At 43.4% G+C, this 25,019-nt stretch overlaps 1 protein-coding gene across 28 annotated transcripts in view; it reads right to left on the minus strand.

Moving 5' to 3' along the window:
* Positions 1–25,019, minus strand: part of nrcamb (neuronal cell adhesion molecule b) — a 79,483-nt gene that overhangs the window by 34,630 nt on the left and 19,834 nt on the right. For 21 of the 28 annotated variants that reach the window (XM_077007219.1, XM_077007211.1, XM_077007207.1 and 18 more), the window contains exon 2: positions 12,302–12,434. The exons of 1 other annotated variant lie outside the window; for it this stretch is intronic. The gene's annotated coding sequence lies outside the window, so the exon portion shown is untranslated. Of the gene's footprint in view, positions 1–12,301; positions 12,445–13,975; positions 14,071–25,019 lie in introns of those variants that run through there. 6 more of the 28 variants (XM_077007197.1, XM_077007193.1, XM_077007194.1 and 3 more) reach the window with 6 other exon arrangements.

Consider the following 25,019-nt stretch of genomic DNA (forward strand, 5'->3'; position numbering starts at 1 on the left):
GTGGTTGGGAAAGAAGTCGAGAGTTAGATGAGCAGAAGAACAAGAATTGATAGAGAATGGTGCAAAGAAACATCATTTCATCAAAGTTATCCCTGTGGATAAAATAAAGTTTTATTTATATATGTATTCTGTGTATCTCTGAAGTAACATGCTGAATAAACAAGAGGTCCAATTAGCATCAACTACAGGGACCACACGACAAGCCGCAATCAAGCTATATCAAGATGATGCTAAATGGGTTCATTAAAATCAATCATCTCTGCACACCAAAAAAGTAAATATGTAATGCTGTGTGTGTGTGTACATAAGTTTAAAATATTAATAATTATTAAATAAAATAATAAAATAAAAAAATATTAACAAAAAATAATAAATATTTAATAGAAATAGTTAGTAAAGGCTACCAAATTAATCTCATGTGTTTTAAGTTAAAGTTAGTAAAGTTTCATCAAATGAAGAGTCTTGGCCATGATGCTCCACTAAACAGTATCAAAAAAGTTTTCTGTACTCCGTAATCTTGCTGCAGCTATATACAATAAAGGAACATTTTTCTCCATTTTAAGACTAATGTAATGTATTTTTAAATGTGGTCTTTCCGAAACTATGTTCGGTAGAAGAATGAATAGGTTCTATATAGGAGTAATGTACTGTATTTTAAAACTTATCACAGACCTGCTTATCTTTCTTTATCTGCCCAAGAACCTTTCAAAAGAAGTATTATCTTCATGGCGATTCATACTTATCGGAGAATATTGAGCAGGGCTGCTTGAAGATTATATTAATGCAACATCCTTTTGTGCTCCACTTATCAACGATGGCAGCTACACAAAAGCATTCAACATTCCATCCACAGGGGCGGCGACATACGCTTCCCACGAGCCTCTCATTAGGTTTGACAGTTGCCGAGTGGGTATGCAAATAACCGAGATGGTTAACATATGAATGGGGGTCCCGTAGTTCATGGAATGCACAAGGATAAAAACAAACGTAAAATCCCCCCCACATTCACCTATAACAAGTACAAAATGCTATTGTTTGGTGATGTACTGATTTTGAGGTATAATTAGTATGTCACGTCAATAGATGTCACATACCTTTATTGGAAACATATGGTACAGCATCATAAGACAACCGTGTTAATGAGAGGCACGTTTATATTTCAGTGTTGCACATGTTAAGCTTCCCAAATCACAGCACCAACAATTTTGTCTTTTTGAACTTTTTAAAATACAGTATATAAATCCATATTTGCTGCACAAAACAAGCAAACAAACAACATTTTATGCAATTTTAATTTATTTTAATTTTGTCAAAAAAAAAGTGATCAATAAGGAATGTTTATAAATTCTTTCTGAGATGGGGTTTAGTCAGGATGTCTGCTCCTCCAGTGAACTGCTATTGCACTGAGTCCACACACCCTCCATTCCCAATCAGAGACAAAACAAACCAAAAACACCTTCTCTCAGATTCCTGTGTGCTAAGATGCTAATGGATGGGAACGTGTGGAAGGAAACCTCATTGGTATTCAGTTCAAGGTGTTACTGCTGGATCTACTACATTTGAGAACTAGAGCACCACAAATTGCTCATGACAACATCATTGCATCATTACTGTGACTCAAAATCACATTACGTTCCCACATATCACAGTCTTGCAAGTGTTCCCAGGTTTGGTAATATAATTCTGCTATTTGGATGCTGATATATTCACACAGCTGATAAATCTACATATCTACACTAAAATGGTAGAAATGGCGCAACAAAGCTTATGGCTGTGTGACTACATGAGCTACTGCACATTGTAAACAAATGAAAATATGTAGAGAATGGCCACATTCCCTCAGATGTATCTCCCGTGCCTGTGTAGAAGCTGGTGTTAAAATCTCCATCGGTGTAGAAGACTGGGAGAAATACTGCCGACTGCCCTTGTGCCACATGACCTTAAAAGTATCTCATCAAAGGCAGGATTACAGGTCCTAAATCAGTGTAGAAGTCATTAAAACCAGATCAAGGGCAAACTGGGAGCCCAGGGAGCACTCCAGTTCTGACATCGACCTTAGTGGGTCGTCTGAGAGAAAACATTAGCGCAACAGCTAACGGGAGCTCAGTGTCCTCATACGAACAGAGTGGCGGTATTGGACACACTGTCTAACGCACACAGAAGCCTGGAGGCAAGTGTGCAGGAGTGAGTTCATGCAGGAGTGAGTTCATGCAGGAGTATTCATATGGAGATCATGTGTAAAGAATAGGATCTAAAACACCTGAATGGGAGCTGGGGCAGAATTTGAAGAGTTTCCCACACACACACACACACACACACGCACACACACGCACACACACGCACGCACGCACACACGCACACACGCACACACGCACGCACGCACACATCAGCACATATAACTACATGAAATGAATTGGTGTCACGTATAGTCCGTAATTCCGTTAAGATTGACCAAGCAGGTTTACACAGGCCCTCTCATTAGTTCAACACCAGTGATGGACACACACAATGAATCAAATGTCGGTAGGAAGCATTCAACAATGATTTCTGGGTAATCCTAAGGCCTATGGCAGTCTCCAATATTCTGCTGCCCAGCCTCCGTATGGACCAATGTGAACCATCGACCTTGTCATCAAATAAACGCAGCAGTCCCCCATGAATCAGCGACGTTGTCTTCATTCATCCTGTACGGCCATTAAATACATCATTAAATAGTGAAGTAGAATAATCAATAGAACAATTTAAAAACCTTTGAGAGATGTATTGTGCTGTATTGCTTCCTTTACTCAAAATGTGCCCATAGACATCAGTTAAGTCAAGCGGAATAATGCAGAAAGTGCAGAAACACAGAACAGGAGCCTCCTGCAGGTCGTGAACGAGCTTCATGTGCGTTTTAGACTCCTAAATAAAACAAGGGTGGTCCTGGTGGTCCACTCGTCCACACTGGCCATAACACGGCACATGAATTCCTCAGCTGCTCACTGGAGAACATGAACACACTGCAAACGTAACCCGTGTCCTCGCTTTGCACCGCGTTTTGAGCTGAAATCAAAATAAACACCTTTCCAACTCATCACTTGCTATTACTGACGCTGGCGGCGTGAGAATTAGCTTTGTTATGCTAATGCTTTTGCTAACGTGTGTGGTGGGTCAGACAGTGAGTCGCTGCTGAAATGAGTGACCTCAGCTCTTTCACTCCCATTCACTGTGCTGCCTGGCTCAGTCCAGCACAGCCCTTAATCAATGGACTCTCCTCTCCCCTCAGCTCCAGGATATGCTGACGCCGGCCCTCCCGTTGCTGCCTGCTGCGGTTATCAGTCCTGCAGAACATTCGTGTCTCATCCATCAATGCATCACAGAACCAAACAAAAAGGGTGAGGTGAGTAATGACCCGCAGAACACAGGAGCCTGGATGTGCTGGTAGAAGCAGAAGTTGTGTTATTAGTTCAGTGTGTGAGCTGTTAGCTAAATGAGCGTGAAAAACTCCTCATTTTACGTAGGAACGGGGTGACCACACACAACCATGATGAGAAAACAAACTTCTGCAGTCTGTCTATGTCGCACTCACAGAGCTATTGGATGGGTAGAAACATCCCCACAGTGACAACAGGAAAAGGCACGCGCCTACTCCATGAAAACAATAAAATAATCTGTTTGAAATTTGATTGTTTCTTTATTATTTAACTGGATTTTACTGGTGGAGTGTAACACTGTGAGGGTGACAGGATGCTGAGAGCAGACAGACATTTATTTAGCTATAACGCTAATAACCACATTTAAACATCAAACTTACGGGGTGACGTCAGAACAACGACTGACAAGGACGCAAACCACCACGCACATTTAAATACACAAATATTAACATCACACAGGTGCAATACACAATGTTAACGAGACACACTGACGAGTGACACGATTCACAGGTACATTAGGTGCGAACTAATAAAGACAAAACTACACACACACACTTAGACACACGTAGACGCAGACACACGTAAACACAAACACGCCAAAGGAAGAGTGAGCGGCTCTACCGTGACATGGAGTTTGTTTCTTATTTAACTGGATAGTAATGGTGGTTTGTTTCTTATTTAACTGGATAGTAATAGTGGAGTTTGTTTCTTATTTAACTGGATAGTAATGGTGGAGTTTGTTTCTTATTTAACTGGATAGTAATGGTGGAGTTTGTTTCTTATTTAACTGGATAGTAATGGTGGAGTTTGTTTCTTATTTAACTGGATAGTAATGGTGGAGTTTGTTTCTTATTTAACTGGATTTATCCTTTTATTAGTTATGTAAATGAAGTCATTGAGCTGTTTATATATTTGTTGTCACTGTCGTGACTTTGAAAACCATTTCTGACTTTAATGAGCACTCTTCATTTAGTCGTATCTACTAAAATACTACTTTACTAAAATATTCCCAAGCTTTTGTTTGCAAACTATAGAGTCTAAACCTTAAAGCACTTCATAAAACAGCTTCAAATAATGTTTTAATGTTCTGTAGGTCCCCACTTGTTGCCAAAACTGGTTAAACATGTTTATAACCTGCATCGGTCAGACTACTTTTCAGGTTTGTATGAGAATGTGTCAACACCAGGCTGATATTGAGGTTGGGCACTTTTTTTCCCCAATGTACATTTTATCTTATGTGTACATCTTTTTGTGACAAATAATATGACAAAATAAGTATCCTTACACTCAGATCCCACCGCCTAGACTCTGATTCAACTACTTTTTAGGCTTGTAAGTCTAATAAAACTGAAATGTCAAAAGGAATCTGACAGAATTATAGATAGTGGCCAGAGTTTGTGAAGAAATCTGTTAGTCTAGATTCCCACAAGTGGACTGATTTTTTGTATCTTAAACAGATTAGATATTTAGGAACTACAGTGGATTGTTACGGCAAATCATTTTAATTTATTCTGTGATCCTGAAAAGAAATAATGGTTTACTTTGTTCCTAGGCTCAGAAGGCAATTATTAGCAGTCCTGTAAGTATACTAGTTAAAAGTGGGTATGCAGTGTAAAAGTTGGTATGTAGTGTAAAAGTGGGTATGTAGTGTAAAAGTGGGTATGTAGTGTAAACGTTCTAATTGCAGTTGTGCACCTCATCCCCCCAAGACCTCTATATTGAAAACCCAAATCCGGTCCCCATATGTAGTGCATATCAGCCTCTCCCCTACAGACCATTTATGACTGTGTTTGTTACATATTTACCCACTACACATGTCATTTATCTGATATAAATATACAAACCGCATTAGTCACCAAAGACTTGTGTGCCTCCCCAGATAAACAGGCCTGCAGTAAGCTGAGGCTTTCTCCACTCATCCACAGGACATGTCAGCAAACCGCTTTGCATCCCATAATGAAATGCATAAGATAAAGGTGACCATGGCAACAGAAGTGAAATGAGAGAAGGGAAAGGAGACGTGCACACCTGGAGCTCTTCCCGGCACTTGGCAGGACGAGCCCAGCAGACACGTCGAGCCTTTCTCCGGCTCCTGGAGACACGCTGCTCCCTCTACGCGTGCGAACACGGTGCAGTGCACACTCACACTCTCACATACCGCTCCATCACATCCCCACTGAGCACCACAGCAGGGGTGGAGCCAGAGGCTTCAATACCACTTCAGGTTGTAAGGCAGCGGTTGAATATCTGGCGATCTGTGATCTGTTACTACGATACAATAGGACGACATGACACGATGTAATAAACTATTCGATATGACTTCTCAACTGATGAAAAAGCTTCTAGCAAATGAATCAATGTTCGGCACATTACAGCCATTCGCCTGACATAGTGTAGGTCCACACCGTGCTACCCAAACACCTCTGACCCATCCAGGCATGGACACCAGAAGCCCTTGATGATATTTGGCACTAAGATGTTAGCAGCTGATCCTATGAGTCCTGTTCGTTGCTACGTGGTGCCTCCATGGATCAGACTTGTTTTCTCGTATGTCCTGCTGATGCTGAGTCACACTGAGATCTGGGGAATTTAGAGGCCTGTCAGCACCTTTGACATATTACTCAAACCATTCCTGAACAATCTGTGTAGTGTGCATTATCCTCCTGAAAGACGCCACTGCCATTATGGGATAGCATTGCCGGGGGATACTTGGTCTGCAACAAGGTTAAGCTACATGTTAAAAGTAACATCCACATAAATGGCAGGACCCAATGTTTCCCTGTAGAACAGTACAGGCATCAAACTCCCTCTGCCTGTTTGCCTTCTGTGTCCTGGTGGGATCTCGCCCCCAGGTCAGCCATGCACATGCAGCCAGGCAACCCCGTGATTGAAAAGAAAACATGATCGCTCCATCACTCCATAGTCCAGTTATGATGCTCGGGTGCTCAGTGGTATACTGGGGTCACGAGCACTCGGGCCGCTATATGGCTATGCAGCACCGTATACAGCAGTGTTCTGTGTTCTGTGCAATCTGTGACATAGTAGCTCTTCTGTGGGATCGGATGGGCTAGTCTTCACGTCCCACAGGAAGAGCCTTGGGCTCTCGTACCTCTGTTGCTGGTTCACAGGTTGTCCTTCTTTGGATGACTTTTGTTAGGTACTGACCCCACAAGACCTGCTGTATTGGATTGGATTCTCTGACCAAGATATCTGGCATCCAAAACTCACATGCTAACACTTGACCGTTGTTCCTGCTTTTAACACGTGGACTTCAGGAACTGTTCACGTTCAGAATCTGTCCATGTGTTATCACAATCAGGATTCCTACAACATAATGCCAGAAAATATGCATCCAACTGCATCAATCTGCTATCAGCTTCTTTATATCAGCTTCTGCTTCCTTATCTGACATTCCAGAAGTTAAGGAACAAGGACAGAGATGCACTTCCATTGAGCTATTCTCCTGCCTCCTCATTCTTCTAACATCTCAAAAGACTTCTGGTCCCACCTGTTTCCCCCAAAGGAGCTGCACAGGAGGTGGTCCGCGTGCTGCCTTGTGGCCTACTCCCCCTTCAGGCGAACAGTGTCCCAGTGCCAGGAAACCCAATCAAAGGGAGTTCAAACTTCTGAAACCCCTCTATTGTGTGTAAGGGCTCTCCTCTACATAGGGCACTGCTATATGTAACAGTGGAAGGTGGCGTTCCTTCATTAGCCCTCTCGCCGTTTCAGCCCTGCCTCTATTGTACCTGCTATGCACAAATCAGAGGAGAAGAAAAGACGGGAGTGTGAGAACCTCGTGTGCAAACAGGGGAGGAGAGAGAGAGAGCACAAGAGAAAATGTGGGAGAGAGAGGGGCGAACAGAAATAGGCAGAAAGACAGAGAAAGTGGGAGAATGGAAAGACATTTAGTTTTGGTGTGTCCTTAATGAAGCATACAGTGTTCCCTAATATGGATGTAATAACATGTACACTTCACAACAGACGTAGAGGAAAGGAGCCCCTGCTCTTATAGCGCACTTGCAAACTCAGACACATTCAGATGCATCATCAGTCAGCAGCTGGACCACAGAGCATCACGATGTTTGCTATGAAATAATCAAATATCCAGTCAGAGGATTAGAGGCGATCGTGGCACAGGGCAACTCTAGCTACTCCTTAAGCCTATTCACATCCTGCAGGTGATTACAAATCCTTTCCCCTCCGCTGCTTTAAAAAAGGACTGGCCATCCAATTTCAGACCTCAGTCCAGCCAACAATACCTCTTTCAGACTGAGGGAAAATCCAATTGTGCTTTCTGCAGTCTGTGGGTGTGAGGGACAAAGAGTTAAGCTCCCAGTGGCACCGACTAATCAAACATATGGGATTACCCATGCAATTAATGTGAAAACTACCTCCAGTCAAAGCAAGACGTTATCACGCCACTTTAATGATTTGGGTGGACATAAGAGTAAAGTCAAAACAGTGCTGACTGGGAGGGTTAAGCCATGTAAGAAGAACTGATTTGACACCCATTCCCATCTAACTGCAATCCATCGTTGTTCATTTGGAAAGTTCTTTCGGCATCAAAACATTTCTTAAGGAACACTATACCAGAGTAAAGCCAGTAAGTCTCAGAACTTTAACTCTCGGGACTGTTGTGACTCTAAAGGCAGCGTGGAGAGATTTTGAGGCCGATGCAAATGCAGAGTAGAGTGATGTTTGTTGAGGGCCAATCCATAATTAGAGTGGTAGTCTCATATGAGCAGGGCAGTCAGAAACAGAAAGATAACCAATACATAAACGAGGACTTGACACAGTAAAAGCAAAAGACACCACTCAGGGCTAGAACACATGCAAATGAAAGTAACACAAATACACATTAGATCAAAGACATGGCAATCGAGAAATAACAAAAAACACTCAGCGAATCAATAACCAGCGCAGAAACACCAAACACACAGAGCTTAAAACTATATACACAGAGCTAGAAACAGCTGAATACAATAACAAGAGGATGGTTATAAATAAACAGGAGGGGAAAACTCAAACGTGAACACAAGCACGAGGGACAAGGAAACAAGACATGATTAACAGGGGGTGGCAGGACAAGCCGTGGAAACTCTAATGTGTGTGTTGTACACAGACAGTAACTCTAATGACTTTAATGTGTGTTGTACACAGACAGTAACTCTAATGACTTTAATGTGCGTTCTGCACAGACAGTAACTCTAATGACTGTACTGTGTGTTCTACACAGACAGTAACTCTAATGACTGTACTGTGTGTTCTACACAGACAGTAACTCTAATGACTGTAATGTGCGTTCTACACAGACAGTAACTTTAATGACTGTAATGTGTGTGTTCTACACAGACAGTAACTTTAATGACTGTACTGTGTGTTCTACACAGACAGTAACTGTAATGACTGTACTGTGTGTTCTACACAGACAGTAACTCTAATGACTGTAATGTGCGTTCTACACAGACAGTAACTTTAATGACTGTAATGTGTGTGTTCTTCACAGACAGTAACTCTAATGACTGTACTGTGCGTTCTACACAGACAGTAACTCTAATGACTGTAATGTGCGTTCTACACAGACAGTAACCCTAATGACTGTACTGTGTGTTCTGCACAGACAGTAACTCTAATGACTGTACTGTGTGTTCTACACAGACAGTAACTCTAATGACTGTACTGTGTGTTCTACACAGACAGTAACTCTAATGACTGTACTGTGTGTTCTGCACAGACAGTAACTTTAATGACTGTAATGTGTGTGTTCTACATGTAGTAAAATAATACTGTGTAAACAGATAGTAAAGCTTTTTTACTTAACACTAATAAAACAGTATATTCAGTTCAAGAGTGTTTAAGACTAGTGCAGCGTAGAAACCCCCTTTTTTCTGTCATGAGCTAGAAAGCTCAGAACAAAACTTTGCCAGGGTACGGTGAGCAGGAGATACAAACAGGGCAAAATCATAGCTGCTGTAAAACTGACTCACAGAAAGTTGCGATTCTGAGATTCAGAATCAGCACACTAGTATTCAAATGCAAATTCCTCCATGCTGCCCATGAAGAGTGTCAGTCCTCATCCACAGTGAGTAAATATGCACTGGAGTTATACAAACAACTTCATGGGCAAAGCATGTTCCCTTTTGGCCTTTGATGTTCTAAATCTCATTAATGTTAACGAACATGGGCTAAAATAACTAGTCAGCACATTAAAACACAGATGCTGCTGTCACAAAATCATACATTTGCTGTCAGTCTTGCTTTTTTTTACCTCTTTGATGTCTTATGTTCTAAGTGAAAGCAAGCGCAGAGGTTGGAGACATTCCCGTTGCCCAGCAGTGGAGTTTCCCAACATGAAGCTGAAGTCCACCATCCCTTGACCACAAGGCTCTGTTTGTGTCTGCTGGTCAGTTCAGTGACCCTCCCTAATGTGTGTCCTCTACCAGCCAATGAACAGTTCACTTGGACATAAGGGATAATGGACATATCAATGGCTGTCCAGGGGCACTGACTCGTACGCTTTTAGTGCATGTGCAAAAGATCCTTTTTCATGAGAAAAACCTCTTCTTTATATGTTAAATTCTTAATAATCAATCATGAATTACATTCAAGTTTACTATTCTGGTAACGTTATAAAAAAGAAACTAAACACGTCAACATTCAGGGAGTTTTCCATTGAAGAACATAAAGGAGATCTGGACAGCGCCCCCTTCAGATCACCATGCTTAGAACAGTTCACAGAAGAACTTCAAATGTTTCTGGACTACTTTTAGCCCAGGGTGGGGTGAAGAGCACTCTGGGCCCTGGCCGAGACCCCAACCCAGGTGAAGCAGCAGGTCTGATGTTCCCACAGACAACAGCCCGTAACCCATCCGCCTTCCTTAAAGAGGGCACCAGCGGCACGTTGAAGAAACTGAATGAACTGTGTGTGGAACAAGACAATCTCAAATCTATTGCAAAGTGTTTCAGCATTACGGGTGTTATAAGAAGGGTAATTAGACGGGCATCAAGTTCTACTGGAGGTATACAGGAGACACGGGGTATCAGACTAAGCTATTTTATAAACTATTGCTCAAATATGTCCACAGTGTGGTGCTCCGTTACATTAGCGCGCAGTTGACAGTTTCCTAAGAGTAAAGAAATGAAAGCAGGATGGTGGCTTGGAAAACAGAGACCAGAGTGCACATCAATAATTTAGGGCACATCTGACTGGACAGTTTCCAATGCAGCAGTGAAAATCAGCTGAGTGGAAATTAAGCCCAGGTTTGGTCATTTTGTGAGCTTCTCTCATTTCTGTTTTATGACCCCTCTCTGTCTGTTATCAAACTGGCTTTTATTATGAATTCATGCTTCACTGTTCTGACACTTTGATATGAAAGTTTAGTATTTCTATTACTCTGTTATCCTTTCTCTCCCTCTCTCTCTCTCATCCTCTCTCCCTCTCTCTCCCTCTATCCCTGTCTCTCTCCATCTATCTTACTCTCCCTCTCTTCTCCTATCTCCCTGTGTTATTCTCCATCTACTTCTGTAGACCAGGTATTCCATGGCTGCTCCTCGGTGCCCCTGCACGCAGCTCTATTTAAGGTACTGGCATGCTGAATATGAAGGCTGTGGTTGCTTCTTGATGTCCTCTGTCTATGCCATCTGCTGCTAAGGGGTTTCATCCTTTCATGGTCCAGTTGTCTGCTGGTTAACCGCACTGGCTTTTCCCCTGCCGGGAAGACCTGCCCCCTAACCCTTCGACACTAATCCCCTCAACATGAACTGTGTTATTCTAAGATGCATATTCATGCAGTTCTGAAAGACATAACATCATGAAATGTAGGAAACTACTGATGATAAAGACTAGAATATTTCAAGAACAGTACTTCAACTTGTAAGACACCTGTGCTCTCTATCACGTCACGATCCACACAAAACTACGCACACATCATCAAACAACATGGCTTATCGACCACAGCCAGCTGAACGCTTATGGAAAATGTATAGTCAACTAAGCAATAAAAAAGTATTATTGATTTCAGCATTTCAAGTCACTTTCTAATTCAGCCAACCTTTAGACAGTCTTAATACTGTATATTTGTTTTGCACTTCCCGTCAACATTATCTACAAGCAGGAAATACATGAATCTATTCAGTAGCTCCAGTCCTGATTTAAATGCTAGTCATACATGTTCATGACATTAGTCAAAACATATTTAGAATGAACATCCCCCACTGACTGTTGTTAATAAATCACACAAAATATCACTGAACTGAAAGCATCCAATATAACTGAAAGGGTGCAATGTTTAAGAGAGACTTTCAGAAAGTCTTACTAATCGAGCATCCATGCCTGATTGGTATCAATCTCAGAACTCATAGACTTTACTGGTAGTTCTGTCTGCCGCACAAGCACACTTTCCACTGACAGCCTGCAAACTCAAAACAGTGAATTCCAGCTGTACAGCAGTATTGACTTCAAAACATGCAGAGCAGAATGATCACTATCCAGTGTCCACAAGGCAGATCAAACAGAAAGGCTACAGCACAGCTAATCAATATACTTTATTAAGTAAACAGTCAGAGCAGGACCACAATGCCACCCTATGCAGCATTCAGCATGGATGGCAGTAACACATGCCATAGACTGCCATGATTAGGAATGGTGAGTCTTGCCTCCTTCTTCCATCCATGCATACATAATCAAGCAGACAGTGGGTCCATTCAGAACCTCAGATAAGAATCGTCTTATTTGTCCCTGCCAAGTATGAGATGACAAGATGTCTCAAGCCCTTCAAATATCCAAGACATTTTCCAAAGTGTCCACGTCACAGAAAATATCGTCACGCGTTGTGCACGCAAACATCAGAGCATTGGGGCACTGTACAGGACGCCAAGCCAGAGCTCACCACAGTCGTGTCTCGTTCGAGTCCTGTCTCACCAGAGTCGTGTCTCGCCCGAGTCCTGTCTCACCAGAGTCCTGTCTCGCCCGAGTCCTGTCTCACCAGAGTCGTGTCTTCTCTTCAGCCCAAGGTAGACACCCTAAAATATCCTCACACCGGAAACAAGAAGGGAAGACGTTTTGAACAAACAGCCTTACTGAAGTGTGAGTGAAACAGATGAGACAGAAGCAGGAGTGGACATGTTTCCTCTCACTCTCAACGTGATGGGAACAAGCTTGTCAAGTGCACTGAACCGGGCCCGGTGCCAGCGGGGAGTGGGTGAGCTGCAGGGGCTGATTCATTCCCTCCAACCCTCTACTGTCCTTTACGTAAATGTGGGAAAGACTGCAGTGCCCTCACTCAGAGTAGCATCTCTCCCCACCACGTGAGAGACAGTCAAAGCAGTGAGGAGGACGACTGAACAATCCAATCCTATCTAAATCCAGCACCTACAGGAAACTTAACATAGGGTTAAGGGCAGAGTGAGGGATTAGCAACGTTCTTGTGATGAAAACGAAAGCTCTCTCTCTCTCTCTCTCTGTCTGTCTGTCTGTCTCTCTCTCTGTCTGTCTGTCTGTCTCTCTCTGTCTGTCTGTCTGTCTCTCTCTCTGTCTGTCTATCTGTCTCTCTCTCTCTCTCTCTCTGTCTGTCTGTCTGTCTCTCTCTCTCTCTGTCTGTCTGTCTGTCTGTGTCTCTCTCTCTCTCTTTCTGTCTGTCTGTCTCTCTCTCTCTCTCTCTCTCTTAAATGCAGTCAGGTTTCCCAGAATGACTAGCAGCCCAGCACTACTTTTTCAAAAGCATTAAAGCAATGTCCTGTTCATAGAAAAAAATGTATCGACTGCCATCCAGTAACACAGAGAAATTAATTTTTAAAAACACTAAAAGAAATGTCAGATTTGGTTTCAGACCAAAGCACATCACACACAACACACCCATAACCCAATACATTATAAGAAACCCCTATTTAAGGCTACACGGCTAACTTTCTGAGAAGCAGTGAAACAGCAGGTGTAAATGTAAATGAAGGCTAAAGCAGCAGATTGTGCGCTGTGTTTCCCCTCACACCTGCTCTCCCCAGGTGGGTCAGACTGACAGCTGTGTGTGCTAGAGCCAAAGCTGCTCTCAGCTGCACACTCTAAGCTCTCTAAGCCTCTAGTCTCTAGTCCGGGACTTCAAATCAGCCAGGGAGGCTTGAAAAACCATGAAAAAGCCACTTTCCCCCTGTCCCTGAAGTTGAAGACTATACAACACGTAATAATAATAATGAAACTTTAATAACGTACATGTCGGTAGTTTTAATACTAATGAATTACTTGAGCGTTGCTGTCCCGCATACAGTTCTCATGAAGGGATCTTGAGAGTAAACACAACGATCCTGAAAGTATCACACCAGCTCATTAGTGTTATATTAACATTATACTAGGAAAGCCTCATACAACAGTAGAGTCGTCCTGTAGTTCTTTGTGGATTTGGGCATCCACACCTCTGACTGGGTCAGAACACCAACTCAAACGGTGCTGTGGTACACGAGTCTGCCGCACAGTCCATCTAAATTCCAGCCTCTAAAAGAATAAAAATACTATCAAACAGACAGGCTAGTTTGTATCTGTTTCACTGTTAAGCGGTGCGACATTAACCTACCTCCGCGTCTTTTCTGCAGTCCCAGCACTTAACGCAACATACTCCAGTAACGGACCGGACCTCTCCGTACAGTGGCACTGCTGCGCGCACACGCGACAGGGCGAGTAGCGTGCACGCTCACGGGCCGCGCGACACACTCCAACCCTCCCGCGCGCTCACCGCGGGATTAAAACAATCTTTTGTTTTGGCACAATGGGGGTTAAACATTTCCTGCTATAATGTGAATGCTACCGGAATCCCAGTCCTGTCTACGTTTTATGAGACAAATTTGCTTCTATTATGCAGAATCGCGTTTACGTTTTTACATTAGCATATTTACTTATTTATTTCTCCCATACTGTCATTTTTCAAACACACCAAAACAATATTTTTGGTTAATGGAAAATGAGTAAATAATGAATATATATAAATAAAAAACAAGTCACAAGAAACTTCACAGGAATCTGTGTTTGTTTTTACTTCATTAAAGTGCATAGCCAAGAAATAAAATCTGTAGTTAAGAAGCAGGTGCAAATAACTCATGGCAAGTACAAATAAGATGCCTTTTAAATGAAAATCAAAGTCGTTCTAAATAACCTTACATCCAGTGACCAACCCATCATTATAACACTGATTTGAGAAGACGAGAGAAAGTGAACAACAGGTCACAATCCAGTTAATAAGTAAAGGACCTGCCCGGGGCCACAACACAACATCAGGGCTGGCCACCATTGTGAGACCCAACCCATACGGGAGCACCCAGCAGATGTCACAGCGTTTTCAGTCCTGTACATGAGCCGGACGGGAAGTCTGTTTATTGCCAACTCTTCTCTGCTATAACTGCTCCCATTAAGAGGACTGTTTTGAAAAAGCCTTTTGACGTGCCTTAGCTGTGGTGGCAGAGAGCAACAATGGAGGGCGATATCCCTTTGAAAGTGCCTCTATTCTCCCCGCCCGGCTCAGGATAATACGGCCCTTTACAAGAGCGCAGAAACCCGAAACAGAATCCTGTTCAAAGCGCATTGTCCATCACCTAAGACACAGAGTGGGCTCTAGATAACCACATTCCGGTACCTTGTTTCTCACAACTCACTATTCTCTCCCCCCCTTTTTATTTTTCCAGTTTAGGTTCGGTACAGCTTCATAGAAGCAGCGGGCAGACTGGAATTGGGTTCATATCTCCTTATGCTGATCCACAGGTAGACGTCCAACTTCCTACTAATAAAAAAAATTACCTCGGACCTGTACAGAAGGACAATGCCAGCATACTGCATTACATATCTCTGTGTAAACGTACTGAACACCATCACCGCTGTAGCAGCTAAGCCAAGAAGGGGAAGTTAAACCCTTTGTGTTCCTCATCTTTGTTCATTGGTAAGATCTGCTGGATTCTACTTCAGCGGTTTGGAATTGGAGGAGCAAGAGCTGGGGACAATTATCCACACAAAACAAACAAACAAAACACTCTGAATGAGTTCATAATGATCCCGAGGATAATCTTTACTTACAGCATGCCTCATTAAACATTAGACAGCTCTTTATATGAGGAAACATTCATTCAGCAAAGTCACTGAAAGCGTTTGTGATGTTTTGGGCAGATGATTGATAGCAGTATGCAGTAGTGAGAGGCCTCACTAGAGAGCTGAGGTGAGCAGGTCTGAGAGCCCAGCTCTGGAGATGGGGAGTGCTCCACGACACGTCTCCTGAGGTCTAACCCCGCCCACCGAGAAAGGCACAAGGCCAGACACCACACAGTGACACAAAATCAGAGTGTGTCTGAGGGGGGACTGTGTGCAACCGTGCATTGAACTGGGATGGCATGTCTTGTGTGCGATGCATACTTTCTAGTGTGTGTGTGTGTGTGTGTGTGTGTGTGTGTGAGTGTGTGTGTGTGAGAATGTGTGTGTGTGTGTGTGTGTGTGTGTGTGTGTGTGTGTGTGTGTGTGTGTGTGTGTGTGTGTGTGGGTGTCTGTGTGTGTGTGGCTGGGTCCTCTCCATTTTTCCTGTCAGAGGCGCGGCTCCTATGGTGGGTCCCTATTCAGCTTCATGAATGGACCTGGTTTCTGATTGGCTAAAAGACAGAACAAGAGTTTGAATACTCTCAAGTGTGCTCAAGTGGCCTATGGATGGGGCCATAACTCTCACAAGCTTTACTTTCAGCCCTCAGCTTACACAAAGCAGCTCTGCTCACACCACCACACATTGCTGTTTTTTCTGTTGTCTGGTTGTCATGGCATATAAACAACTTTTTTTGCAAACAAAGCTAATACCCATTTAGAGGCCATCGCTCATAGTTCTCCTCTGGAAATCACCAGACGTCTGCTCAAAGGCAGACTTCTGTTAGTTTCGGTGGATTCCTTTTAATGAAGCTTTTAAGTAAACATGTCTGTTTATTTCAAGTTTGTTTATTAACGGGCAGTGGCAGTCACACATGCGCTACTACACCACCTCTTAACCAATTAACCTATTTTGCATGGATTTATATGAGGGCTTCAATTTACAAACGCTATTAAATTTGACTGCAAGCTCCATAATGTAGGTTAATTTGAAAGGGACGTGGGGAGTTAATATCAATATTCCCGTTTTCATCAGGATTATAAATCAAATGTGTTATAATGCACTGGGGTGCCAAGAAAAAAGATAAAGTGTGAGTTTTAATCCAGTTCTCATAACAGATGACCTAACACACAAAACCTGGAGAATATAGGAGTCCTAAAACAGATATTTAACTGAATTACTACTACAATTACAAAGAAAGAACAGGGAGGTCAAACCAAGTCCCTTTTTAACTTTGAAATCTAAACACTAGCTTATACTCACCCTCTCTTTGCTTCACTAACACACACAGATGTGCAGGCACACACTGGAAGAATAGTGGGTTCAAACTGGTTTCCATGGCTATGAGTGGGCCATTTACCGAATCTGAGCCATTAAATCAAAGTGAGAGAGAGAGAAACAGAGAGAGAGTCTGTGTCTTTAGAGTCGACCCCCTACAACCTGCTCTTTTACAGGGTTAAGAGCCTGGGCCGGCCTGTATTGTATTTCATCCTAAACTTAAAGGGAAAGTGGCAAGAAAACATACTGTATTTATTCTCCTTTAACAGATGCATGACTTGTTAACATGAATAAGGTATAATAGGCCTGCACACCTCAGTTAAATATTATGACATACACAGACTGAGATCAGTAAGGTCAGATTAACGTGGCTGCGTAGGTAGGTCCCGTAACCTTTCATGTGATAGTAAACAAGCAGCTCAATGCCACAGAAACTCGGTGCCATGCCAGGACATGTGAGATGTGCATTCAGATGGTAATGCCACAGCAGTCCTGAATGGCACCAGGACAAGGACCCGGTCACACTCTTTGATCCAGGTCTGGCACACGGGTAGAATCTTATTCTCAACTAATTTATGTGGTAAACGGGAAATGGGACAGTAAAGAGGATTAATATCCTGGGTCTTCTGTGCCATTACTCTGTTCTGCTGTGTTTGAGTCCGTTCTGTTTATAGCCTTTCCACCCCATTAGAATGATGGAAGCCAAAGAGTACGCGCCCGTCTGGCTGTGCTGTCTTGGACCAGGGTCACCCACGCCCCAAAACACGGACACACATCACCAACGCCCCAGGGATGAATACACGGGTGACGCTGAATGACGCTGAAATCAATAGATGGACACAGTCTTATAGAGTAGCATTTTAAAGATTTTCACAGTAATGAGTGTGTAGTGTGAGTTAGAGGTTCACATTCTAAATGCCGGACTCAAATCATGTGTCAAACCATCTCAAGAATCCACGATGAAGTTACAGAAATCAGCAGATACATGCTAAATTTTGCACCACTGATGCAACTCATTTGACATTTTTAAAATAAATATTATTCCTCTGTGCAGCAAGCCAAGTACTCATTTATGCACGCGCATGAGTTGGATGACAGATTAGTGCACACAGAATGATCTATATTGGACGTGCGTGATTAGGCAGGTCTGCACAGTTCTCCACAGCCACTGAAAGGCCTATTTGACAACAGCACGATTTAACGAGTCTTAGCGACGTGACCAGAGCCTTCATTTAGGTCAAACAACTCTGGTTGTCGACACGTCACAGCGCTCGTGCAAACAAACATCTGATCATCTGAGGATCCCATGTCCTCGAGTGGATATGAATAAAGGTGTTGACGTATGGGAGAGGAAGGGCGAGGGCTTTATGGATGCAGTGAGGGAGAAGATGAAGGCGGTTGGGCTGAGAGTGGAAGATCCAGAGGACGGGGCAAGACAGGGCAAAGAGGACAAACAGGAAGCTGGAGCTTTGGTCTTTAGACAGCGTGTCCACATGGAGACACGAACAAAACGCAGGCGTATGTGCCCACAGTCTATGCAGGCGTGCGCAAACGGAGTACGCATCATCGCCGGTGACCCACTCTTGATGGCGGATTTGCCATTAGTGCAGCAGGAGCACAGTATGGCAGCTGTGTGAGACACGGGATAGCACACCAACCAGGACTCCTGTGGGAGACGAGTGGGACCCACAAACACTCCCTCTGCATCAAGTATAACAAGAGTGTGAGGGGCAGTGTACTTGTGGATTGATGAACCATGGGCACTGAGCTCTCTCTCTCTCTCTCTCTCTCTCTCTCTCTCTCTCTCTCTCTCTCTCTCTCTCTCTCTCTCTCTCTCTCTCTCTCTCTCTCTCCTCTCTCTCTCTCTCTCTCTCTCTCTCTCTCTCTCTCTCTCTCCTCTCTCTCTCTCTCTCTCTCTCTCTCTCTCTCTCTCTCTCCTCTCTCTCTCTCTCTCTCTCTCTCTCTCTCTCTCTCTCTTTCAGACACCACTCCCCACACACTTATACACACCCACAGATACACACATCCTTCCCTCCAGCTCTGTCAGATCATATAACTCCATAAATCTGTGAACCTTTCATTAGTAAATATCCCACGAGTCGCAGTCACTCATGCAGAAGCAGCTCCTCTCGCACTATGTGAGGACGCCCAACTGTCCACAGGGGAGCGTGGGTCCCGAAAACAATGGCATGAAGGCAAACCATCTATTCACAGCACAGATAATGGCTTGTACACGTGTGATCATGAGGCCGTACACGTGAGCCCACACACGCAAGAGCATGCACATATGGAACAAAACGAGCACCTGTGGACGCACCCCAAGACCTGTTTACTCCTGGCCTCTCGGGCCAGTCTCGTTCTCTCAGACCAAGGTCTGCTGAATCACGCCCACGCAGCTCACGATGCCTGTCAACCCGAGAGACCACGGACGAGCAACACGGAAGAGCTCACTGCCTCTCACAAGGGAGACACCTTATATACACTTACACCTCCACATGTCATGTGGATCCATGTGTGAGACAGAAAGAAAGAGTGAGAGAGAGAGAGAGAGAGAGAGAGAGAGAGAGAGAGAGAGAGAGAGAGAGAGAGCGTCTATGTGTCCCGCAGTGCATGGCCTGCATGCCCCTCCCCTATGCCACTCTGTGTGTGTGTGTGTGTGTGTGTGTGGTAACTTTGTCACAGAGGCATATATCTTTCCTCAACACACACACACACTCTCTCTCTCTCTCTCTCTCTCTCTCTCTCTCTCTCTCTCTCACACACACACACACACACACACACACACACACACACACACACACACACTCCACATTCTACAACCAGGTCAAGGGTTCAGCTTCCATGCCACCTGTTTCCTTGGCAGCCCCCATGGCAACAGTGCTGTGAGCCAAGATGTGACATGTGAAGAGATAGTTAACTAACAGTGTTGCATCACGTGTCTGACTGTGCTGTGATATATAGTTACCAGGGGGTCACCTTCTTCTACTGCTGCTTACTGCTTTACTGTTCCTCTTGGAAAGTGTTTTAAGTGAATGTGCTATTTACACTCACTGGCCACCTTATTAGGTACACCTTGCTAGTACCGGGTTGGACCCCCTTTTGCCTTCAGAACTGCCTTAATCCTTCGTGGCATAGATTCAACAATACTCAGGTAGGCTGTGGTGTTGACACGATACTCAGTTGTTACTAATGGGCCCAAAGTGTGCCAGGAAAATATCCCACACACCATTGCACCACCACCAGCAGCCTGAACCGTTGATACAAGGCAGGATGGATCCATGCTTTCATGTTGTTGACGCCAAGTTTTGACCCTACCATCCGAATGTTGCAGCAGAAATCAAGACTCATCAGACCAGGCAACGTTTTTCCAATCTTCTATTGTTCGATTTTGGTGACCCCGTGCAAATTGTGACCTTAGTTTCATGTTCTTAGCTGACAGGAGTGGCACCCGGTGTGGTCTTCTGCTGCTATAGACCATGCACCTCAAGGTTTGATGTGTTGTGCGTTCAGAGATGCTCTTCTGCATGCCTTGGTTGTAACGACTGGTTATTTGAGTTAATGTTGCCGTTCTATCAGCTTGAACCAGTCTGGCCATTCTCCTCTGACCTCTGACATCAACAAGGCATTTGTGCCCACAGAACTGCCGCTCACTGGATATTTTCTCTTTTTCTGACTATTCTCTGTAAACCCTGTAGATGCTTGTGTGTGAAAATCCCAGTAGATCAGCAGTTTCTGAAATACTCAGACCAGCCCGTCTGGCACCAACAATTATACCACGTTCAAAGTCACTTAAATCACCTTTCTTCCCCATTCTGATGCTCGGTTTGAACTGCAGCAGATCGTCTTGGCCATGTCTACATGCCTACATGCATTGAGTTGCTGCCATGTGATTGACATTTGCGTTAATGAGCAGTTGGACAGGTGTACCTAATAAAGTGGCCGGTGAATGTATATTAGAAACATTTTTCCAATAACTATATTTTTCCAGACACAAAGATCATAATTTAAAGTTTACCATTATTTCCCAAGAGAAAAATATCTTGCTGATGTATTATACAGACAGACATTTTCATTGCCTGTAATCTGAAGTCTTTCTCTGGCCCATGCTAACCTGTATTGTAAGTGTTGCATCATGGGATGCATTTTTGTAGGATAAAAAAAAAAAAACAGTGAATTAGCAGGTGTGTTAAAAAGACGTAACAATATGTGAGGTGGTGAGTGGTGAGGTGAATCAGATCAAAAAATGTGACCAGCTGTCTCTGGTTCTGTTCACTAGCAGACAGTGGGTTCAAGATAACGAGAGGGGCCCTCTTATTCTCTAATTACAACCCATCCCAGCACGGCTTTGCCACCTGGCCATGTGGAGTCAGGTAATTAGATCACAACCTACGGCGGGCTAGTCAGAGTTCTTGATCTGTATCTGCTCAACTCAGGCACCAGAGGCCTGTGGGCGGCTTTGGGGGTTAAAGTTGATGTCCCACTGCACTCAGGGGGACAAATGGCGAGTCTTGCAGCTTTCTGGAGTCTCCAGGTGACAGTGCACAGACTTTTTGCAGGTACCACCCACGCAAGGCATCGTGGCACACGGCTAGCCACACTGCAGGGTGCTCAGGCGGCCAAAACTGTGTGTGTGTGTGTGTGTGTGCGCGTGCGTGCGTGTGTGTGTGTGTGTGTGTGTGTGCTGTGAGAGTGGAAGCAGGCTCTGTGATGTTTAATTATAGATTAAGGAAAGTGTTCTGCTCAATTGACAGATGTGTTGCTGTCCCACTCTCCTGTTAGACTGAGTTAAACAGCATTTATAACTTATATCTGCTCATTATTCCCCTGACAATGACAGATAAAGGGCGGAACTGGAAGAGAGGTCAAGTCTTCAGAAGACCACACTGATCTCCTCTGAATGATGAAAGGCGGACCCCATAAATAAATGGTGATGCCATATCATATACCGCGTCTGCTGAATTCAAGGTTCTTCGCTGAGAAATTGCTATGAAGCAGCAGTGTTGAACACCATTTATAATTTATTAGCCATTTCCACAAGCTCTACCTATAGTAACGGGCCCTTCTTCTGTTTCTCTTGCACAAGAGTAGTGCTGCTTGCAGCTACAGGATGGCTGGTTCTGGGGGCCAGCAGAGTGACAGTAGTGTAATATGAACTATTTTTAGAATTGTCACATTGATTCCCCCTCGGTTGCTATTTATCCATTTTGAGAAGCCTGGAACAAGATATCTAAATAGCTTGGCAATAGTGTTAGGCTCCTTGTTAAATTGTTCCTTGTGGAGAAATAAGTGGGACTCTTTTCTGAGGTAGTAAGACCTGTAGGAAGAATGATGTCGTTTAGCTACTGCTGGTAATGTGTGGTAACTGCTTATGATTTGGACTACATAATTGAATTCTCCATTTCATCCACACATTTATTTATTTCAACAATGCTTCCGAGCACACAGGGGCTTTTTTCCTAAATTAAACGATTAGTCTGTTGCAATGCTGGCTGTTAAGATAACTGCAAAGTGTGGGATAATAACAGTAAAATAAGTTCTCTTCCATTAGGATGCATGCCTCTTTTTAACGGAAAGGACATTTCTTTCTCCAACATAGTGATTTTCCACATTTTTAATGCTGTGTGCTGAATAAAAATAGCCACTCCCTCTAGAACAATGAGGCTGCCAGTCCACTCACACAGTTCACCCCGTGCTGTCCCTTTTGGAGCCAGAGAGCACACGCTATTGATCAAACTCCCACTGAGCCAGCGCCTGGACTATTGCGCTATGGGATTTCTCTGAAAAGCTAAAATGTATGTTAGAGAAAAGGATTTATGTTCTTTATTCAACTCAAGCTGCGAAAAAAGTAATATCTACAATAAATGGTTGATTGCACAAAGTTACAATATATTATAAAAGCATGCAGTGTTTTAATAGCATTGCATTTCACTTAAACATTACAGGATTCAATACCACTGAGCACACAAAATATCATTAAATACTGCTTATTAGCATCCAGGCCTTAAGACCTTAGCCTACTCCACAGTAGCCTTTCTGTAAAAAATCTACATATCCACATACCATTTAACTACATTCCGCAGAGCTATTATGAATAGTATGAATGAATATGCCTGATATCATCAATAAAAAAAAAATTAATTGAGCTTAACAAGTCAATATATCATGCAGGAAGGTCTCTCTCTCTCTCTCTCTCTCTCTCTCTCTCTCTCTCTCTCTCTCTCTCTTTCTCTTAATATAAACCCTCTCCAGCTGGATGCTTTAAAAGATGAGCACTTTGGAATGGCCTTGTGGTCAGGCCTGAACACACAACGGTAGAGTCTCACTCATATAGCAGTCATGTGATCAGTGGTGCTCAGCTCTCTCTCTCTCTCTCTCCATCTCTCTTCTCCACCTCCAAAGTGAGCAAAGTGAAAGGCATCTCTGTTCCAAGATCTTCATTCATAAGCCCAAGTTAGCAAATCCCTAACTTAGCCAAATCCCTAACTTAGCCAAATCCCTGACTCAGGTATTACAAATAAATCACACTGAGATTTTGAGTTAGGAGGTGGGAAAGGTCTGAATCGACAGCTTATGTGCTACGTTATCCAAATACATTAGCGTTTTACCATATTCAACACAAATGCCCAGTCAATAACTTGGAGAAGATGGCTCAAACATCTGTTTCTTTGTAGGACCTTATGAAGTGCAAGCTCCTTATATGACCATCTCATTTCTCTTATGAGATTATTAAGCTTCTAAGGCATCTGTGCCAGAGTAAATCAGAAGAATAGAAGAGACGAATTTGCCTTCTGGGGAAGACTGACCCAACATCCTGTTCCTGCTAAGAAAGTCAAAGATGGAGTGGCCCTGTTCAGTTACACTGTTTGGAGTCCTATGACCTCCAGCTAGTTGTTATTCAACCGATCACTTAGGGAAGATGAGAAGAAAGGGGAATATTCTATCAAACATTAGGCTAATTGAACAAAGTTCTTGTTTTTTTGAGTTTATGCTTAGCACAAGAGTGAGGAGAGTAATCAGTGGAGACTCCAGGCCCACCCTGCCATGATCGGTGAAAAGTATTTCTCCAAGATCTCTTGTGTCATTGTTTACATTTTTTCAAACATCTTTCAATAATTGTTTGTTTAGTACGAGACCACTCGTTGGCCCAAATGTTGACATAGCGGAGGTTGACATGTTTGAGGTTGACATTTGAGGTTAACATAGTGGAGGTTGACATGGTGAGGTTATCTCGAGTGCTTCCCTTTACCACAGACTCTCGTTAATGGCTGACACCTCCTCTCCCAGCTGCCAGCTTTCAGCCTGAAGGAGCAGGTGCTCCTTTTCAGAAATACAGTAGCACTTATGGAACATGCAGCTATTGATTGAACTAGTTGCCAGTTTTGCAGTGAGGGGGATGTGTCCTCCCGTCTCGTCTCTTTAGCGTTTTAACCAAGTCGTGCTTGCTGTTTAAGCTCTGGTAGAAGAGTTTGGAAATGTCATGTCTTTTCTCCAAAGACTCAGTGCAATTTCCTGGCCAGTGGAAATGCTTGCCTTTCAAATCTCTGTTGACACCAGCAACTCTCAGTTTAATGTGAGTGCCAGTGACGACGTTCCTCCTTCTGCCTCGCTGTAACCTCACAGGGATTTACTAAAACCATGCTTCCTCTTAATGCACAATAACTGTCTACACTGACCAATCATCAAAAGCAAGACACAATAACTGTCAGAATGAGCCAATCGTCAAGGGGCAAGAAATACAATACCTATCCAAACCCATCAATTGAAGGGTCAAAATGCGTATTAATGGGTGAGATTTCTGGGAAGCCCCACACAGTGACATGCAGGCATGGTGCTAGTCCCTTTTCTTATGGTAAATTCTTTACTGACACACCCCTACATTGTGGTGTTGTGGTGCAAAGCCTGATTTATGGCAGTATTGTCCCATGCAGAAGTGAATATGAAAGAGAGAGGGTTGCTGAGACAAGACTCTGACCATGGCACAGAGGAAAGAGGGGGTCCGGTAACCCTAAACCATGCTGGGTTCAGACACACCCTATATTCTCCTTTCAGTGGGGCCAAGTGTACAATAGAGTAGAATAACACTCTTAGTAGAGCAGTCCTCAGGTACCAGCAGGAGATCTTTTTAACAGCCATCTCAACCAAGGACAGTCACAGACTCATTTAGACTGCAGTCAGTTAAACTGATAGTATAAAATATACATCTGTTAAATTTAATCATATAAAAATGTCA

The sequence above is a fragment of the Brachyhypopomus gauderio genome, chromosome 5, assembly GCF_052324685.1.
Source record: "Brachyhypopomus gauderio isolate BG-103 chromosome 5, BGAUD_0.2, whole genome shotgun sequence".
NCBI lineage: Eukaryota > Metazoa > Chordata > Actinopteri > Gymnotiformes > Hypopomidae > Brachyhypopomus > Brachyhypopomus gauderio.